Genomic DNA, 17500 nt, shown 5'->3' on the forward strand with positions numbered 1-17500 from the left:
CGCGCCGGGGCCTGCGGGGCGGCGCGGGGAGCGCACGCTCACGCAGCGGCCGGGGCGCTAGAGTGCGACCCGCAGTGGGTAGGAACCGTCCACCCGACGTCGGACGAGCCGAGGCCGATGGAGGCCCTACCAAGGCGGGTCATGAGTGCCAGTCGGTCAGTTGGGTGAGGGGGTACTCGGAGGCCCACCGGGAGCAGACGGGCGACCGGGGATGGGGGGCGTACGCGGGCGGGCGCCGGGAGAAGACGGCCCGTCCGGGGTCGAATCTCGGCCTGTGTTTTCGGAGCCGGCCGGGCATCACGCTCCCTCCTTGGATGGACAACATTCGTAGTTGACACTTTGTGTCATTTTATCCGAGCGGGCGGGCGCCTCGAGAGGCGGACCGTCCGGGGCGACTCTCGGCCTGTGTTTTCGGAGCCGGCCGGGCCTCACGCTCCCTCCTTGGATGGACAACATTCGTAGTTGACACTTTGTGTCATTTTATCCGAGCGGACGGGCGCCGCGAGGCGGACCGTCCGGGGCGACTCTCGGCCTGTGTTTTCGGAGCCGGCCGGGCATCACGCTCCCTCCTTGGATGGACAACATTCGTAGTTGACACTTTGTGTCATTTTATCCGAGCAGACGGGCGCCGCGAGGCGACCGTCCGGGGCGACTCTCGGCCTGTGTTTAAGGAGCCGGCCGGGCATCACGCTCCTTCCTTGGATGGACAACATTCGTAGTTGACACTTTGTGTCATTTTATCCGAGCGGGCGGGCGCCGCGAGGCGGACCGTCCGGGGCGACTCTCGGCCTGTATTTAAGGAGCCGGCCGGGCATCACGCTCCTTCCTTGGATGGACAACATTCGCAGTTGACACTTTGTGTCATTTTATCCGAGCAGACGGGCGCCGCGAGGCGGACCGTCCGGGGCGACTCTCGGCCTGTGTTTTCGGAGCCGGCCGGGCATCACGCTCCCTCCTTGGATGGACAACATTCGTAGTTGACACTTTGTGTCATTTTATCCGAGCAGACGGGCGCCGCGAGGCGGACCGTCCGGGGCGACTCTCGGCCTGTGTTTAAGGAGCCGGCCGGGCATCACGCTCCTTCCTTGGATGGACAACATTCGCAGTTGACACTTTGTGTCATTTTATCCGAGCAGACGGGCGCCGCGAGGCGGACCGTCCGGGGCGACTCTCGGCCTGTGTTTTCGGAGCCGGCCGGGCATCACGCTCCCTCCTTGGATGGACAACATTCGTAGTTGACACTTTGTGTCATTTTATCCGAGCAGACGGGCGCCGCGAGGCGACCGTCCGGGGCGACTCTCGGCCTGTGTTTAAGGAGCCGGCCGGGCATCACGCTCCTTCCTTGGATGGACAACATTCGCAGTTGACACTTTGTGTCATTTTATCCGAGCAGACGGGCGCCGCGAGGCGGACCGTCCGGGGCGACTCTCGGCCTGTGTTTTCGGAGCCGGCCGGGCATCACGCTCCCTCCTTGGATGGACAACATTCGTAGTTGACACTTTGTGTCATTTTATCCGAGCAGACGGGCGCCGCGAGGCGACCGTCCGGGGCGACTCTCGGCCTGTGTTTAAGGAGCCGGCCGGGCATCACGCTCCTTCCTTGGATGGACAACATTCGTAGTTGACACTTTGTGTCATTTTATCCGAGCGGGCGGGCGCCGCGAGGCGGACCGTCCGGGGCGACTCTCGGCCTGTATTTAAGGAGCCGGCCGGGCATCACGCTCCTTCCTTGGATGGACAACATTCGCAGTTGACACTTTGTGTCATTTTATCCGAGCAGACGGGCGCCGCGAGGCGGACCGTCCGGGGCGACTCTCGGCCTGTGTTTTCGGAGCCGGCCGGGCATCACGCTCCCTCCTTGGATGGACAACATTCGTAGTTGACACTTTGTGTCATTTTATCCGAGCAGACGGGCGCCGCGAGGCGGACCGTCCGGGGCGACTCTCGGCCTGTGTTTAAGGAGCCGGCCGGGCATCACGCTCCTTCCTTGGATGGACAACATTCGCAGTTGACACTTTGTGTCATTTTATCCGAGCAGACGGGCGCCGCGAGGCGGACCGTCCGGGGCGACTCTCGGCCTGTGTTTTCGGAGCCGGCCGGGCATCACGCTCCCTCCTTGGATGGACAACATTCGTAGTTGACACTTTGTGTCATTTTATCCGAGCAGACGGGCGCCGCGAGGCGACCGTCCGGGGCGACTCTCGGCCTGTGTTTAAGGAGCCGGCCGGGCATCACGCTCCTTCCTTGGATGGACAACATTCGTAGTTGACACTTTGTGTCATTTTATCCGAGCGGGCGGGCGCCGCGAGGCGGACCGTCCGGGGCGACTCTCGGCCTGTGTTTAAGGAGCCGGCCGGGCATCACGCTCCTTCCTTGGATGGACAACATTCGCAGTTGACACTTTGTGTCATTTTATCCGAGCAGACGGGCGCCGCGAGGCGGACCGTCCGGGGCGACTCTCGGCCTGTGTTTTCGGAGCCGGCCGGGCATCACGCTCCCTCCTTGGATGGACAACATTCGTAGTTGACACTTTGTGTCATTTTATCCGAGCAGACGGGCGCCGCGAGGCGGACCGTCCGGGGCGACTCTCGGCCTGTGTTTAAGGAGCCGGCCGGGCATCACGCTCCTTCCTTGGATGGACAACATTCGCAGTTGACACTTTGTGTCATTTTGTTCGGCCTGTGTTTAAGGAGGCGGCCGTCCTCCACTCGGTCCGTGTTTAAGGAGCGACACTCGCGCTCCGGTTCGGCCTGTATTTAGGGAGGCGGCCGTCCTCCGCTTGGTCTGTGTTAAGGGCGACACTCGGTCCATGTTTGAGGAGCCTGGCCCTGACGCTCCTCTCCGGCCTGTGTTTAAGGAGGCGGCCGTCCTCCCCTTGGTCTGTGTTAAGGGCGACACTCGGTCCATGTTTGAGGAGCCTGGCCCTGACGCTCCTCTCCGGCCTGTGTTTAAGGAGGCGGCCGTCCTCCCCTTGGTCTGTGTTAAGGGCGACACTCGGTCCATGTTTGAGGAGCCTGGCCCTGACGCTCCTCTCCGGCCTGTGTTTAGGGAGGCGGCCGTCCTCCCCTTGGTCTGTGTTAAGGGCGACACTCTGTCCATGTTTGAGGAGCCTGGCCCTGACGCTCCTCTCCGGCCTGTGTTTAAGGAGGCGGCCGTCCTCCCCTTGGTCTGTGTTAAGGGCGACACTCGGTCCATGTTTGAGGAGCCTGGCCCTGACGCTCCTCTCCGGCCTGTGTTTAAGGAGGCGGCCGTCCTCCCCTTGGTCTGTGTTAAGGGCGACACTCGGTCCATGTTTGAGGAGCCTGGCCCTGACGCTCCTCTCCGGCCTGTGTTTAAGGAGGCGGCCGTCCTCCCCTTGGTCTGTGTTAAGGGCGACACTCGGTCCATGTTTGAGGAGCCTGGCCCTGACGCTCCTCTCCGGCCTGTGTTTAAGGAGGCGGCCGTCCTCCCCTTGGTCTGTGTTAAGGGCGACACTCGGTCCATGTTTGAGGAGCCTGGCCCTGACGCTCCTCTCCGGCCTGTGTTTAAGGAGGCGGCCGTCCTCCCCTTGGTCTGTGTTAAGGGCGACACTCGGTCCATGTTTGAGGAGCCTGGCCCTGACGCTCCTCTCCGGCCTGTGTTTAAGGAGGCGGCCGTCCTCCCCTTGGTCTGTGTTAAGGGCGACACTCGGTCCATGTTTGAGGAGCCTGGCCCTGACGCTCCTCTCCGGCCTGTGTTTAAGGAGGCGGCCGTCCTCCCCTTGGTCTGTGTTAAGGGCGACACTCGGTCCATGTTTGAGGAGCCTGGCCCTGACGCTCCTCTCCGGCCTGTGTTTAAGGAGGCGGCCGTCCTCCACTTCCTTCCATGCACCACCACATTCGCAGTTGACACTTTGCCATTTTTTCAGAGAGGTGACACTTAGTCGTTTTTTCGAAAGTTGACACTTAGTCGTTTTTTCGAAAGTTGACACTTTGCCGTTTTTTCAGAGAGGTGACACTTAGCCGTTTTTTCGAAAGTTGACACTTAGCCGTTTTTTCGAAAGTTGACACTTAGCCGTTTTTTCGAAAGTTGACACTTAGTCACTTTTTCGCCACAGTGACACCTCCAGCGCGTGCCACGGCGCTTTTCAGGTCTTCTATCCGACCTTGTGCTGTCGAGGACGGCGTGTCCGACGCCGTGGGGAGACCAGCACCATCTCCTCCATATTCGTAAACGGGGTGCTTTGGAAAACGGGGGGAAAGTCGATGAGTACACTGACTACTGGGACCATTTCATTGTACTCTGGCGCACCTGAAGACCAAAAAAGGTACTGCACCTTAGCCCGGGTACCTCACCCCCTGGTACCTCGAGGAGAACTTAGAAAAATTTCGACAAATTTTTGGTGAGCTCCAGGGAGAGAGGCTGATTTTTCGCTTTTTGAGGCCGACCGCCGAACCGGCGCGGGGCGGACTCACAAGCCCCGCAGAGCCGTGGGCACTTAGTCGTTTTTTCAGAGAGGCGACACTTAGTCGTTTTTTCAGAGGCGACACTTAGTCGTTTTTTCGAAAGTTGACACTTAGCCGTTTTTTCGAAAGTCGACACTTAGCCGTTTTTTTGGAAAGTTGACACTTAGTCGTTTTTTCGAAAGTTGACACTTAGTCGTTTTTTCGCCACAATTGGCTCTGAGCTCCAGGGGGAGAGCCTGGTTTTGCCTTATTTCAGGCCGGCTGGGGAACCGGCGCGGGTCGGATGCACGAGCCCGGCAGAGCCGTGGGCACTTAGAAAATTTTCGCCGATTAAGCTGGGACCTCCAGGCGGAGACCGGCATTCCTCGTCCTCGGGGTTCGACCCAGGAACCGGCGCTGGGCAGACGCCGTAGCCACGCAGAGCCGTGGGCACTTAGAAAATATTCGCCAAGTTGGCTCTGAGCTCCAGGCGGAGAGGCTGGTTTTGCCTTATATCAGGCCGGCTGGGGAACCGGCGCGGGTCGGATGCACGAGCCCGCAGAGCCGTGGGCACTTTGCCATTTTCTCAGAGTCGACACTTAGTCGTTTTTTCAGAGAGGCGACACTCTGTCGTTTTTTCGAAAGTTGACACTTTGCCGTTTTTTCAGAGAGGCGACACTTAGCCGTTTTTTCAGAGATGTGACACTTAGCCGTTTTTTCAGAGATGTGACACTTAGCCGTTTTTTCAGAGATGTGACACTTTGCCGTTTTTTCGAAAGTTGACACTTAGCCGTTTTTTCGAAAGTCGACACTTAGCCGTTTTTTCAGAGATGTGACACTTTGCCGTTTTTTCGAAAGTTGACACTTAGCCGTTTTTTCGAAAGTTGACACTTAGTCGTTTTTTCACAGATGTGACACTTAGAAACTTTTTGCCAAGTTGGCTGTGAGCTCCAGGAGGAGACCGTTATTTTTCGTCATTCGAGGCCGACTGCGGAACCGGCGCTGGGCGGACGCCAAAGCTCGGCAGGGCCGTGGGCACTTAGAAACTTTTTGCCAAGTTGGCTGTGAGCTCCAGGAGGAGACCGTTATTTTTCGTCATTCGAGGCCGACTGCGGAACCGGCGCTGGGCGGACGCCAAAGCTCGGCAGGGCCGTGGGCACTTAGAAACTTTTTGCCAAGTTGGCTGTGAGCTCCAGGAGGAGACCGTCATTTTTCGTCATTCGAGGCCGACTGCGGCACCGGCGCTGAGCGGACGCCAAAGCTCGGCAGGGCCGTGGGCACTTAGAAACTTTTTGCCAAGTTGGCTGTGAGCTCCAGGAGGAGACCGTTATTTTTCGTCATTCGAGGCCGACTGCGGAACCGGCGCTGGGCGGACGCCAAAGCTCGGCAGGGCCGTGGGCACTTAGAAACTTTTTGCCAAGTTGGCTGTGAGCTCCAGGAGGAGACCGTCATTTTTCGTCATTCGAGGCCGACTGCGGAACCGGCGCTGGGCGGATGCCAAAGCTCGGCAGGGCCGTGGGCACTTAGAAACTTTTTGCCAAGTTGGCTGTGAGCTCCAGGAGGAGACCGTTATTTTTCGTCATTCGAGGCCGACTGCGGAACCGGCGCTGGGCGGACGCCAAAGCTCGGCAGGGCCGTGGGCACTTAGAAACTTTTTGCCAAGTTGGCTGTGAGCTCCAGGAGGAGACCGTTATTTTTCGTCATTCGAGGCCGACTGCGGAACCGGCGCTGGGCGGATGCCAAAGCTCGGCAGGGCCGTGGGCACTTAGAAACTTTTTGCCAAGTTGGCTGTGAGCTCCAGGAGGAGACCGTCATTTTTCGTCATTCGAGGCCGACTGCGGCACCGGCGCTGAGCGGACGCCAAAGCTCGGCAGGGCCGTGGGCACTTAGAAACTTTTTGCCAAGTTGGCTGTGAGCTCCAGGAGGAGACCGTTATTTTTCGTCATTCGAGGCCGACTGCGGAACCGGCGCTGGGCGGACGCCAAAGCTCGGCAGGGCCGTGGGCACTTAGAAACTTTTTGCCAAGTTGGCTGTGAGCTCCAGGAGGAGACCGTTATTTTTCGTCATTCGAGGCCGACTGCGGAACCGGCGCTGGGCGGACGCCAAAGCTCGGCAGGGCCGTGGGCACTTAGAAACTTTTTGCCAAGTTGGCTGTGAGCTCCAGGAGGAGACCGTCATTTTTCGTCATTCGAGGCCGACTGCGGAACCGGCGCTGAGCGGACGCCAAAGCTCGGCAGGGCCGTGGGCACTTAGAAACTTTTTGCCAAGTTGGCTGTGAGCTCCAGGAGGAGACCGTTATTTTTCGTCATTCGAGGCCGACTGCGGAACCGGCGCTGGGCGGACGCCAAAGCTCGGCAGGGCCGTGGGCACTTAGAAACTTTTTGCCAAGTTGGCTGTGAGCTCCAGGAGGAGACCGTTATTTTTCGTCATTCGAGGCCGACTGCGGAACCGGCGCTGGGCGGACGCCAAAGCTCGGCAGGGCCGTGGGCACTTAGAAACTTTTTGCCAAGTTGGCTGTGAGCTCCAGGAGGAGACCGTTATTTTTCGTCATTCGAGGCCGACTGCGGAACCGGCGCTGGGCGGACGCCAAAGCTCGGCAGGGCCGTGGGCACTTAGAAACTTTTTGCCAAGTTGGCTGTGAGCTCCAGGAGGAGACCGTCATTTTTCGTCATTCGAGGCCGACTGCGGCACCGGCGCTGAGCGGACGCCAAAGCTCGGCAGGGCCGTGGGCACTTAGAAACTTTTTGCCAAGTTGGCTGTGAGCTCCAGGAGGAGACCGTTATTTTTCGTCATTCGAGGCCGACTGCGGAACCGGCGCTGGGCGGACGCCAAAGCTCGGCAGGGCCGTGGGCACTTAGAAACTTTTTGCCAAGTTGGCTGTGAGCTCCAGGAGGAGACCGTCATTTTTCGTCATTCGAGGCCGACTGCGGCACCGGCGCTGAGCGGACGCCAAAGCTCGGCAGGGCCGTGGGCACTTAGAAACTTTTTGCCAAGTTGGCTGTGAGCTCCAGGAGGAGACCGTTATTTTTCGTCATTCGAGGCCGACTGCGGAACCGGCGCTGGGCGGACGCCAAAGCTCGGCAGGGCCGTGGGCACTTAGAAACTTTTTGCCAAGTTGGCTGTGAGCTCCAGGAGGAGACCGTTATTTTTCGTCATTCGAGGCCGACTGCGGAACCGGCGCTGGGCGGACGCCAAAGCTCGGCAGGGCCGTGGGCACTTAGAAACTTTTTGCCAAGTTGGCTGTGAGCTCCAGGAGGAGACCGTTATTTTTCGTCATTCGAGGCCGACTGCGGAACCGGCGCTGGGCGGACGCCAAAGCTCGGCAGGGCCGTGGGCACTTAGAAACTTTTTGCCAAGTTGGCTGTGAGCTCCAGGAGGAGACCGTTATTTTTCGTCATTCGAGGCCGACTGCGGAACCGGCGCTGGGCGGACGCCAAAGCTCGGCAGGGCCGTGGGCACTTAGAAACTTTTTGCCAAGTTGGCTGTGAGCTCCAGGAGGAGACCGTCATTTTTCGTCATTCGAGGCCGACTGCGGCACCGGCGCTGAGCGGACGCCAAAGCTCGGCAGGGCCGTGGGCACTTAGAAACTTTTTGCCAAGTTGGCTGTGAGCTCCAGGAGGAGACCGTTATTTTTCGTCATTCGAGGCCGACTGCGGAACCGGCGCTGGGCGGACGCCAAAGCTCGGCAGGGCCGTGGGCACTTAGAAACTTTTTGCCAAGTTGGCTGTGAGCTCCAGGAGGAGACCGTCATTTTTCGTCATTCGAGGCCGACTGCGGCACCGGCGCTGAGCGGACGCCAAAGCTCGGCAGGGCCGTGGGCACTTAGAAACTTTTTGCCAAGTTGGCTGTGAGCTCCAGGAGGAGACCGTTATTTTTCGTCATTCGAGGCCGACTGCGGAACCGGCGCTGGGCGGACGCCAAAGCTCGGCAGGGCCGTGGGCACTTAGAAACTTTTTGCCAAGTTGGCTGTGAGCTCCAGGAGGAGACCGTCATTTTTCGTCATTCGAGGCCGACTGCGGCACCGGCGCTGAGCGGACGCCAAAGCTCGGCAGGGCCGTGGGCACTTTGCCACTTTTTCGCCACAATTGGCTGTGAGCTCCAGGAGGAGACCGTTATTTTTCGTCATTCTAGGCCGGTTGCAGAACCGGCGCGGCTCGGATGCACGAGCCCGCAGAGCCGTGGGCACTTAGAAAAATTTCAGAGAGGCGACACTTTGCCATTTTTTCAGAGAGGTGACACTTAGTCGTTTTTTCGAAAGTTGACACTTAGCCGTTTTTTCGAAAGTTGACACTTAGTCGTTTTTTCGAAAGTTGACACTTAGTCGTTTTTTCGCCAAAGTGCCCACCTCCAGCGCGTGCCACGGCGCTTTCCAGGTCTTCTATCCGACCTTGTGCTGTCGAGGACGGCGTGTCCGACGCCGTGGGGAGACCAGCACCATCTCCTCCATACTCGTAAACGAGGTGCTTTGGAAAACGGGGGGAAAGTCGATGAGTACACTGACTACTGGGACCATTTCATTGTACTCTGGCGCACCTGAAGACCAAAAAAGGTACTGCACCTTAGCCCGGGTACCTCACCCCCTGGTACCTCGAGGTGAGCTCCAGGGAGAGAGGCTGATTTTTTGCTTTTTGAGGCCGACCACCGAACCGGCGCGGGGCGGACTCACAAGCCCCGCAGAGCCGTGGGCACTTAGTCGTTTTTTCGAAAGTTGACACTTAGTCGTTTTTTCGCCGATTTTGCTGGGACCTCCAGGCGAGGACCGGCGTTTTTCGTCTTCCGGGTCCGACCCGGGAACCAGCGCCGAGCGGACACATTCGCTCGCTAGTGCCGTTGGCACTTAGAAAATTTTTCGTTTGTCATGAGCTCCGGGCGGAGACCGGCGTTTTTCGTCTTCCGGGTTCGACCCGGGAACCAGCGCCGAGCGGACACATTCGCTCGCTAGTGCCGTTGGCACTTAGAAAATTTTTCGTTTGTCATGAGCTCCGGGCGGAGACCGGCGTTTTTCGTCTTCCGGGTTCGACCCGGGAACCAGCGCCGAGCGGACACATTCGCTCGCTAGTGCCGTTGGCACTTAGAAAATTTTTCGTTTGTCATGAGCTCCGGGCGGAGAGCGGCGTTTTTCGTCTTCCGGGCTCGACCCGGGAACCAGCGCCGAGCGGACACATTCGCTCGCTAGTGCCGTTGGCACTTAGAAAATTTTTCGTTTGTCATGAGCTCCGGGCGGAGAGCGGCGTTTTTCGTCTTCCGGGTTCGACCCGGGAACCAGCGCCGAGCGGACACATTCGCTCGCTAGTGCCGTTGGCACTTAGAAAATTTTTCGTTTGTCATGAGCTCCGGGCGGAGAGCGGCGTTTTTCGTCTTCCGGGTTCGACCCGGGAACCAGCGCCGAGCGGACACATTCGCTCGCTAGTGCCGTTGGCACTTAGAAAATTTTTCGTTTGTCATGAGCTCCGGGCGGAGAGCGGCGTTTTTCGTCTTCCGGGTTCGACCCGGGAACCAGCGCCGAGCGGACACATTCGCTCGCTAGTGCCGTTGGCACTTAGAAAATTTTTCGTTTGTCATGAGCTCCGGGCGGAGAGCGGCGTTTTTCGTCTTCCGGGTTCGACCCGGGAACCAGCGCCGAGCGGACACATTCGCTCGCTAGTGCCGTTGGCACTTAGAAAATTTTTCGTTTGTCATGAGCTCCGGGCGGAGAGCGGCGTTTTTCGTCTTCCGGGTTCGACCCGGGAACCAGCGCCGAGCGGACACATTCGCTCGCTAGTGCCGTTGGCACTTAGAAAATTTTTCGTTTGTCATGAGCTCCGGGCGGAGACCGGCATTTTTCGTCATTCGAGGCCGACGGGGGAACCAGCCGGAGCGGACACGTTTGCTCGGAAGAGCCGTTGGCACTTAGAAAAAATTCCGTGTCTCGTGAGCTCCAGGGGGGACAGGCTGGTTTTATTCATCCGTAGCCGACATGGGAACCAGCGCGGAGCGGATTGGTGTTGCGCTGCCATATACCTCATCTCTCTCAAGAGTCCCCCCCTTATACGTGCCGATGGTGTTTTGGAAAACGGGGGGTAACTGGATGAGTACACTGACTAGTGGGACCAAGTACACTAATAGCCCCTGGTACCTAAAATGGAAGTATAGAGGCCGACTTTCGGGCAAGATCACGCCGGGTTAGGCTTCCAGGACCTCGGCTAAGCAATTTTAACGGGTTGCCCGGTTCTTTTTTGAACCAGCCCGGTTCTTTTTTTTTATCCAGCCCGGTTCTTTTTACACTTCCAGCTGGAGCTCGGGAGCGGCTTTTTGCACAAGATCACGCCGTGTTAGGCTTCCAGGACCTCGGCTAAGCAATTTTAACGGGTCGCCCGGTTCTTTTTTGATCCAGCCCGGTTCTTTTTTTTATCCAGCCCGGTTCTTTTTACACTTCCAGCTGGAGCTTGGGAGCGGCTTTTTGCACAAGAACACGCCGTGTTAGGCTTCCAGGACCTCGGCTAAGCAATTTTAACGGGTCGCCCGGTTCTTTTTTGATCCAGCCCGGTTCTTTTTTTATCCAGCCCGGTTCTTTTTACACTTCCAGCTGGAGCTCGGGAGCGGCTTTTTGCACAAGATCACGCCGGGTTAGGCTTCCAGGACCTCGGCTAAGCAATTTTAACGGGCCACCCGGTTCTTTTTTTTTATCCAGCCCGGTTCTTTTTTTTATCCAGCCTGGTTCTTTTTACACTTCCAGCTGGAGCTCGGGAGCGGCTTTTTGCACAAGATCACGCCGTGTTAGGCTTCCAGGACCTCGGCTAAGCAATTTTAACGGGTCGCCCGGTTCTTTTTTGATCCAGCCCGGTTCTTTTTTTTATCCAGCCTGGTTCTTTTTACACTTCCAGCTGGAGCTCGGGAGCGGCTTTTTGCACAAGAACACGCCGTGTTAGGCTTCCAGGACCTCGGCTAAGCAATTTTAACGGGTCGCCCGGTTCTTTTTTTTATCCAGCCCGGTTCTTTTTTTATCCAGCCCGGTTCTTTTTACACTTCCAGCTGGAGCTCGGGAGCGGCTTTTTGCACAAGATCACGCCGTGTTAGGCTTCCAGGACCTCGGCTAAGCAATTTTAACGGGTCGCCCGGTTCTTTTTTTTATCCAGCCCGGTTCTTTTTTTATCCAGCCCGGTTCTTTTTACACTTCCAGCTGGAGCTCGGGAGCGGCTTTTTGCACAAGATCACGCCGTGTTAGGCTTCCAGGACCTCGGCTAAGCAATTTTAACGGGTCGCCCGGTTCTTTTTTGATCCAGCCCGGTTCTTTTTTTTATCCAGCCCGGTTCTTTTTACACTTCCAGCTGGAGCTCGGGAGCGGCTATTTGCACAAGATCACGCCGGGTTAGGCTTCCAGGACCTCGGCTAAGCAATTTTAACGGGTCCCCCGGTTCTTTTTTGATCCAGCCCGGTTCTTTTTTTATCCAGCCCGGTTCTTTTTACACTTCCAGCTGGAGCTCGGGAGCGGCTTTTTGCACAAGATCACGCCGTGTTAGGCTTCCAGGACCTCGGCTAAGCAATTTTAACGGGCCGCCCGGTTCTTTTTTTTATCCAGCCCGGTTCTTTTTACACTTCCAGCTGGAGCTCGGGAGCGGCTTTTTGCACAAGATCACGCCGGGTTAGGCTTCCAGGACCTCGGTTAAGCAATTTTAACGGGTCGCCCGGTTCTTTTTTGATCCAGCCCGGTTCTTTTTTTTATCCAGCCCGGTTCTTTTTACACTTCCAGCTGGAGCTTGGGAGCGGCTTTTTGCACAAGAACACGCCGTGTTAGGCTTCCAGGACCTCGGCTAAGCAATTTTAACGGGTCGCCCGGTTCTTTTTTGATCCAGCCCGGTTCTTTTTCCACTTCCAGCTGGAGCTCAGCAGCGGCTTTTTGCACAAGATCACGCCGGGTTAGGCTTCCAGGACCTCGGCTAAGCACTTCTAACGGGTCGCCCGGTTCTTTTTTTGAACCAGCCCGGTTCTTTTTACACTTCCAGCTGGAGCTCAGCAGCGGCTTTTTGCACAAGATCACGCCGGGTTAGGGTTCCAGGACCTCGGCTAAGCAATTTTAACGGGCCGCCCGGTTCTTTTTTTGATCCAGCCCGGTTCTTTTTACACTTCCAGCTGGAGCTCAGCAGCGGCTTTTTGCACAAGATCACGCCGGGTTAGGCTTCCAGGACCTCGGCTAAGCACTTCTAACGGGCCCTGGTCCACCCCTGCCAGCGCATTTCAAAACTTGGCATTAATTTCGACCTAAGAGACGAAGTCTGATTTTTTTCTACCACTTGGGCGGCCTTTTTGCACCCAGAACACCCGCACCGGCACCATAAATTCGAAGGGTGCCGAGTGCGTCGGCGCAGATTCTGCGACGGAGTGACACTTCCCTCTTGTGGACATTCGGCGGTAGGTGAAATGCGCACTCGGTCTTCTCTTTTCTTTTCCTTCCAGTGAAACTTTGGCAACATTCTGCGAGCTGCTGGCTTCCAGAACCTCGGCCAAGCAGGTGGAGGATTTTTTTCCACTTCCAGCTGGAGGTGAGGAGGGACTTTTTGGGCAAGATCACGCCGACTTAGCAAGCAAGGTGGAAGTGCCAGCATGCTCCGTGGCTGGAAGTGTGGAGCTCCAGCACCCTCCCTGCCTATGGAAGTGTGGAGCTCCAGCACCCTCCCTGCCTATGGAAGTGTGGAGCTCCAGCACCCTCCCTGCCTATGGAAGTGTGGAGCTCCAGCACCCTCCCTGCCTATGGAAGTGTGGAGCTCCAGCACCCTCCCTGCCTATGGAAGTGTGGAGCTCCAGCACCCTCCCTGCCTATGGAAGTGTGGAGCTCCAGCACCCTCCCTGCCTATGGAAGTGTGGAGCTCCAGCACCCTCCCTGCCTATGGAAGTGTGGAGCTCCAGCACCCTCCCTGCCTATGGAAGTGTGGAGCTCCAGCACCCTCCCTGCCTATGGAAGTGTGGAGCTCCAGCACCCTCCCTGCCTATGGAAGTGTGGAGCTCCAGCACCCTCCCTGCCTATGGAAGTGTGGAGCTCCAGCACCCTCCCTGCCTATGGAAGTGTGGAGCTCCAGCACCCTCCCTGCCTATGGAAGAGCCACCTCCGCGGGCATGCTGCTCAACCACGCCGGCCCAGAGTTCCAGCCGCTCGGCTACACTCTCTCACAAGCCCCGCCTGGAGCTCCCCAGCCCGCCCCTGGTACCTCAACTACCGAGGCCAGCCGCTCGACCAGGCCGGCCCAGAGTTCCAGCCGCTCGGCTTCACTCTCTCACAAGCCCCGCCTGGAGCTCCCCAGCCCGCCCCTGGTACCTCAACTACCGAGGCCAGCCGCTCGACCACGCCGGCGCAGAGTTCCAGCCGCTCGGATAAGCTCTGCCACTCTCCCGCTAAGCAGCCACCGGTAACGGGGAAATGTCGCCGCCTTGTGGACACGCCCTTGTAAATGAATGGGCTTTCGCACTTAGTGCAATTTTCGCCAGCTCCGTGGCTGCAAGTATGGAGCTATGGAGCCACCAGCCAGGCTGGAGCTCTGGAGCTATGGAAGTATGGAGCTATGGATCTATGGAAGTATGGAGTTATGGAGCTCTGGAGCTATGGAGCTATGGAGCTATGGAGCTATGGAGCTATGGAAGTCTGGAGCTATGGAAGTATGGAGCTATGGAGCTATGGAAGTATGGAGCTCTGGAGCTATGGAGCTATGGAGCCACCAGCCAGCACCCTCCGTGGCTCAACCACGCCGGCCCAGAGTTCCAGCCGCTCGGCTTCACTCTCTCACAAGCCCCGCCTGGAGCTCCCCAGCCCGCCCCTGGTACCTCAACTACCGAGGCCAGCCGCTCGACCAGGCCGGCCGAGAGTTCCAGCCGCTCGGCTTCACTCTCTCACAAGACCCGCCTGGAGCTCCCTGCCCCACCCCTGGTACCTCAACTACCGAGGCCAGCCGCTCGACCACGCCGGCGCAGAGTTCCAGCCGCTCGGATAAGCTCTGTCACTCACCCGCCGCGCAGCCACCGGTAACGGGGAAATGTCGCCGCCTTGTGGACACGCCGTTGTAAATGAATGGGCTTTCGCACTTAGTGCAATTTTAGCACACTCTCTGACTGGAGCTATGGAAGTATGGAGCTATGGAGCCACCAGCCACCCAGGCTGGAGCTATGGAGCTATGGAGCTCTGGTGCTATGGAGCTATGGAGCTCTGGTGCTATGGAGCTATGGAGCTCTGGTGCTATGGAGCTCTGGAGCTCTGGTGCTATGGAGCTATGGAGCTCTGGTGCTATGGAGCTATGGAGCTCTGGTGCTATGGAGCTATGGAGCTCTGGTGCTATGGAGCTATGGAGCTATGGAGCTCTGGTGCTATGGAGCTATGGAGCTCTGGTGCTATGGAGCTATGGAGCTCTGGTGCTATGGAGCTATGGAGCTCTGGTGCTATGGAGCTCTGGTGCTATGGAGCTATGGAGCTCTGGTGCTATGGAGCTATGGAGCTATGGAGCTCTGGTGCTATGGAGCTATGGAGCTCTGGTGCTATGGAGCTATGGAGCTCTGGTGCTATGGAGCTATGGAGCTCTGGTGCTATGGAGCTCTGGTGCTATGGAGCTATGGAGCTCTGGTGCTATGGAGCTATGGAGCTCTGGTGCTATGGAGCTATGGAGCTATGGAGCCACCAGCCAGCACCCTCCGTGGCTGGATCAATGGAAGTGTTTTAGGTACCAGGCAGCCAAAGGGCCGGGGCCTCACGCTCGACCACGCCGGCGCAGAGTTCCAGCCGCTCGGATAAGCTCTGTCACTCACCCGCCACGCAGCCACCGGTAACGGGGAAATGTCGCCGCCTGGCGGACACGCCGTTGTAAAGGAATGGGCTTTCGCACTTAGTGCAATTTTCGCCAACTCTCTGACTGGAGCTATGGAAGTATGGAGCTATGGAGCCACCAGCCACCCAGGCTGGAGCTATGGAGCTCTGGAGGTATGGAGCTATGGAGCCCTGGAGCTATGGAGCTATGGAGCCCTGGAGCTATGGAGCCCTGGAGCTATGGAGCTATGGAGCTCTGGTGCTATGGAGCTATGGAGCTCTGGTGCTATGGAGCTATGGAGCTCTGGTGCTATGGAGCTATGGAGCTCTGGTGCTATGGAGCTATGGAGCTCTGGTGCTATGGAGCTATGGAGCTCTGGTGCTATGGAGCTATGGAGCTCTGGTGCTATGGAGCTATGGAGCTCTGGTGCTATGGAGCTATGGAGCTCTGGTGCTATGGAGCTATGGAGCTCTGGTGCTATGGAGCTCTGGAGCTCTGGTGCTATGGAGCTATGGAGCTCTGGTGCTATGGAGCTATGGAGCTCTGGTGCTATGGAGCTATGGAGCTCTGGTGCTATGGAGCTATGGAGCTATGGAGCTCTGGTGCTATGGAGCTATGGAGCTCTGGTGCTATGGAGCTATGGAGCTCTGGTGCTATGGAGCTATGGAGCTCTGGTGCTATGGAGCTCTGGTGCTATGGAGCTATGGAGCTCTGGTGCTATGGAGCTATGGAGCTATGGAGCTCTGGTGCTATGGAGCTATGGAGCTCTGGTGCTATGGAGCTATGGAGCTCTGGTGCTATGGAGCTATGGAGCTCTGGTGCTATGGAGCTCTGGTGCTATGGAGCTATGGAGCTCTGGTGCTATGGAGCTATGGAGCTCTGGTGCTATGGAGCTATGGAGCTATGGAGCCACCAGCCAGCACCCTCCGTGGCTGGATCAATGGAAGTGTTTTAGGTACCAGGCAGCCAAAGGGCCGGGGCCTCACGCTCGACCACGCCGGCGCAGAGTTCCAGCCGCTCGGATAAGCTCTGTCACTCACCCGCCACGCAGCCACCGGTAACGGGGAAATGTCGCCGCCTGGCGGACACGCCGTTGTAAAGGAATGGGCTTTCGCACTTAGTGCAATTTTCGCCAACTCTCTGACTGGAGCTATGGAAGTATGGAGCTATGGAGCCACCAGCCACCCAGGCTGGAGCTATGGAGCTCTGGAGGTATGGAGCTATGGAGCCCTGGAGCTATGGAGCTATGGAGCCCTGGAGCTATGGAGCCCTGGAGCTATGGAGCTATGGAGCTCTGGTGCTATGGAGCTATGGAGCTCTGGTGCTATGGAGCTATGGAGCTCTGGTGCTATGGAGCTATGGAGCTCTGGTGCTATGGAGCTATGGAGCTCTGGTGCTATGGAGCTATGGAGCTCTGGTGCTATGGAGCTATGGAGCTCTGGTGCTATGGAGCTATGGAGCTCTGGTGCTATGGAGCTATGGAGCTCTGGTGCTATGGAGCTATGGAGCTATGGAGCCACCAGCCAGCACCCTCCGTGGCTGGATCAATGGAAGTGTTTTAGGTACCAGGCAGCCAAAGGGCCGGGGCCTCACGCTCGACCACGCCGGCGCAGAGTTCCAGCCGCTCGGATAAGCTCTGTCACTCACCCGCCACGCAGCCACCGGTAACGGGGAAATGTCGCCGCCTGGCGGACACGCCGTTGTAAATGAATGGGCTTTCGCACTTAGTGCAATTTTCGCCAACTCTCTGACTGGAGCTATGGAAGTATGGAGCTATGGAGCCACCAGCCACCCAGGCTGGAGCTATGGAGCTCTGGAGGTATGGAGCTATGGAGCCCTGGAGCTATGGAGCTATGGAGCCCTGGAGCTATGGAGCCCTGGAGCTATGGAGCTATGGAGCTCTGGTGCTATGGAGCTATGGAGCTCTGGTGCTATGGAGCTATGGAGCTCTGGTGCTATGGAGCTATGGAGCTCTGGTGCTATGGAGCTATGGAGCTCTGGTGCTATGGAGCTATGGAGCTCTGGTGCTATGGAGCTATGGAGCTCTGGTGCTATGGAGCTATGGAGCTATGGAGCCACCAGCCAGCACCCTCCGTGGCTGGATCAATGGAAGTGTTTTAGGTACCAGGCAGCCAAAGGGCCGGGGCCTCACGCTCGACCACGCCGGCGCAGAGTTCCAGCCGCTCGGATAAGCTCTGTCACTCACCCGCCGCGCAGCCACCGGTAACGGGGAAATGTCGCCGCCTGGCGGACACGCCCTTGTAAATGAATGGGCTTTCGCACTTAGTGCAATTTTCGCCAACTCTCTGACTGGAGCTATGGAAGTATGGAGCTA

This window comes from Syngnathus leptorhynchus, unplaced genomic scaffold (genome assembly GCF_054491065.1).
Source record: "Syngnathus leptorhynchus isolate UIUO unplaced genomic scaffold, UIUO_Slep HiC_scaffold_95, whole genome shotgun sequence".
Lineage (NCBI taxonomy): Eukaryota > Metazoa > Chordata > Actinopteri > Syngnathiformes > Syngnathidae > Syngnathus > Syngnathus leptorhynchus.